The sequence below is a fragment of the Chrysemys picta genome, chromosome 1 (assembly GCF_011386835.1).
Source record: "Chrysemys picta bellii isolate R12L10 chromosome 1, ASM1138683v2, whole genome shotgun sequence".
Lineage (NCBI taxonomy): Eukaryota > Metazoa > Chordata > Testudines > Emydidae > Chrysemys > Chrysemys picta.
This window is the reverse complement of record NC_088791.1, coordinates 56,263,966-56,267,805: the sequence shown is the minus strand read 5'-3', so window position 1 is coordinate 56,267,805 and position 3,840 is coordinate 56,263,966.

The following is a 3,840-nucleotide window of genomic DNA, read 5'->3' as shown; positions in this document are numbered from 1 at the left end:
GAGGGACTGAGAGACCCGCTGCTGAATTGCCGCCGAAGACCCGGACGTGCCGCCCCCTTCCATGGGCTGCCCCAAGCACCAGCTTGCTGCGCTGGTGCCTGGAGCCGGCCCTGCACAGTGGGGGCTCCAGCCATGCCATGAGCCCAGACCTATTACCCACTCCACCACATTCTAGCCTCTACTGCCAGCTGAGCATGCGTTTTTCCTTTCAGTGCTTAAATTTAAAGATGGCACCCTACCTTTCCCCTCTCTCCAGTCATGTATTCTTGGTACACGGTAGATTGCAGTACTGCTACTAGCGGGTCAGGCTTCTGTGCCAGATAAGGACTGGCTACAGAACTTCCAAATACAGTTTTAGCATTCCATCACAATCCCCAAGTTAACAAGACTTCATTAATTTACTTGCAAAAAAGAGGTAGAGCGCATGGGTCGTGGGAATAATAGGCCGGGGTAGGCTAAGCCTGCCCTGGTGCAGCTTCAGCTGCCGGATGCGGGTAACATATACCACCTCTTCAGCCACCCTGGAACCTGTATGGTGCATATCAAAAGCTCAGGTTCTTCTTCCGGAAGAGAAGAAACAAAAGCTTTTCCTGTGGGGTGGCTTGGGGTCTGGGGAGGTGCAGTGTGGCTGGGAGGCTCTGACTAGCCTGGGGATCCTCTGTCCGTGTGTGTGGGGGGGGAGGGGCGCTCAGGGCTCCAGCTACAGGAGGAGGCAGGGGAGCTTGGGGCTCCGGCCACGGGGGGCGTGGGCAGAAGGGGAAGAGCCAGACGCTAGCATCCCTGAGGGGGGCTCTACTCACCACCCATGGTAGAGAGACAACAAACAGCTAGTGCTTTTCATTTCCCTGTTGGGTAAGGTTGGGGGGAGTCATGAAGAGCAATTTGTTTATGTGCATAGGGATGTCTCTTACATCCTCCTGAGAGATCTCGATGAAACTTTCATGGAAGTACTCTGCAATCCTCTCCTTGGGATGGCTGCCTTATTTCTTCCTCCCCCAGAGATCACTTTCCCAGGCCACTCCACCATAAGTTTGGCTGGCACCATTGCAGTAAAGGGTCCAGTGGCATATCAGCCCAGTCAGCTTCATGATACCAATAGCAGCGGAGCTCTCTGTGCCTTGTTACCCTCAGAAGTGAGATAATCAGCTAAAACCACCACCGCCTGTGCCATTATTTAGTGCAATTGCCTTGTACCCATGGAATAGGGGCCAAAATTTTATTGTTTCATGCAACCAAAATTCCTTCATACACAGACCCCTACCCCTGGCAGGCTATACTCACCATGGCTGGGGCTGGAGAGAGGCTTTGTGCTGAGGCACTTCAAAGTTGAAGCATCAATAAGCATGTCTAATTAAAAGTTATGGGAATAAGGGAAGGGAGTGTAACAGGGCAGGCTCTGTCCCTATCCTCTGATGCCCAGAAACCTCTCAGACTCTCCAGGGAGTGGCACCTCCACGTTAGTTATTTATATTCCCACCACCAACACCAATACACTGAGATCCAATCTAGTGAGTAAACACCACCAGCATCCCTTCAATCTACCAAAAGCACATTCAACGGTCTTTCTTCACCTCCTGAGCCAGTAGTTGAATCTTTCCTTGATGCTGTCAAGGTGTACAGCTTCATGAGCCAGAGGAGCCAAGGGTAGGCTCGGTGGCAGAACATCTCCAATGGCATTTCAGTATTGCCAATGGCAATCAGCCAGTCAGAAAAGAATGTCCCAGCTTGCAGCTCTCTGAACGGCCCTATGATCTTAAAGATGCGAGTGTCATGAACCTTCCCTCAATAACCCACACTGAGGTCAGTGAAGTGTCCCTGGTGATTCACCAACACTTGCATAACCATAGAAAATAGCCCATTCTGTTGATGTACTCTGTGGCAAGGTGGTCTGGTGCCAAAATAGGGATGTGTGTGCCATCTATCACCGAATGGCAGTTCGGGAACCCCATTGATGCAAATCCATTCACTATGTCCTGCACATTTCTGAGAGTCACAGTCCTGCATAGCAGAAGATGATAAATGGCCCTACATACTTCCATGACAATGGCTCCCATAGTGGATTTTCCAAAAGCAAAATGGTTTCCCATTGACTGGTAGCAATCTGGTGTTGTAAATTTCCAGAATGTGATTGCCTCACTTCTCCACTGCCAATGCAGCTCTCATTCTGCTGGCCCTGTGCTGGAGGGCTGGGGTGAACTCGCATACAGATCCAGGAATAATTTACATTAGCAGCCACTGCTCAACATCCCAAGCCAGCATTACAGTGTAATCCCACCAACAGTCAGTGCTCATTTCTCAGGTCTAGAAGTGATGCTCCCCATCTGCAGCTGCTCTTTGAATCATAGAAGTGTAGCACTGGGACGGACTATAATAGCTCATCTAGTCCAATCCCCTGCAGTCAAGGCAGGACTACGTAATAACTAGACTATTCCTGACAGGTATTTATCTAATCTGTTCTTTAAAACCTCCAATGATGGAGATTTCACGATCTCCCTAAGCAATTTGTTCCAGTGCTTAACCTCCCTGACAGTTAGGAAGTTTTTCCTAATGTCCAACCTAAACCTCCCTTGCTGCAATTTAAGCCCATTGCTTCTTCTCCTATCCTCAGAGGTTAAGGAGAACAATTTTTCATCCTCCTCGTCGTAACAACCTTTAAAGTACTTGAAAACTATTATGTCCCCCTCAGTCTTCTTTTCTTCCGGACTAAACAAACCCAATTTTTTCAGTCTTTCCTCATAGGTCATGTGTAAATGCCAACAACAACCTTGAATTGTTTTTTGCTATGTCCCTCAGCAAATTGTCCTTGAAGAAATCATTTTGTCCCCATTGTTGCTGTACTTCCTACAGCTCTGCAAATACAGGAAAATTGTGCATCCTGTATTTGCATCTTTCATGAAAATAGTGCAGAGCTCTGCCGGCTCAATGCCCTATCAGAGATGATGGACACCAAAAAGTGCCACATGGGCTTTGTGGGATTTTTATGGGATATGGATGGCATGATGGGATGGGAAAAGATGCATGCTGGGAACTTTACCGCTAGCTCCCAGAGATCCCTGGGCAACTCAATTCTATCCTACAAGATAAGGCAAAAAATTCCCAAAATTTCTCAGATGGTGGTGCTTGGCACTCTGAGATACCTGCCTATGGGGCATAGCATTTTGCATTGACACAAGCTCTCCTGATGTGTACGCACAGTGCCGACTCAGGCAGCCAAGTATGCACACACATGAGCAACATACAAACTTCGGTGGTTGTAAGCTGACATAAATTGCATCGACCAAAGTTTGTAGTATAGACATGACCTCAATTACACAGATGTAAATAAAGACGAATGCCATTGGAGTTACACAGATGAAATTATAATCTGAACCTTAGCCTGTGTGCAGTAGTTCGTACTACCATTTCATCCAAGACAGCTATAGGAGATTTTTGCTGCACATCATTCAGCACACAATTCTCCAGTGGAGAGAGAAAGATTTTAGATCCTCTCTGAAGTCAGTTTATATTCACTGCTCTTATAATTAAGCCATGGTGTTATTTTCCTGAGCTGCAGTGGATTAGTAATACAATGGCTTCAGTGAAAGCTGAGAAGTACTTCTCTGTGATGAGTTAGTAAGATGACAGAAGAATGAAAGGCTTAGTGATCCCGCTTCTCAGCATTGGTTTACATATCTGAAAATAAAACCTTGAGACAGACTGAAGTCAGCTGACTGATAGACATTTATTGCGTCCCCAAAAGCATTTTCACTGCAGAAGTAGTAATAACCAAATTAAGTATATGCAGAAAGGGAGTGACTGTTCTAACCGTTTTCAGTTCAAGGACATTCATTGCAAGAACTG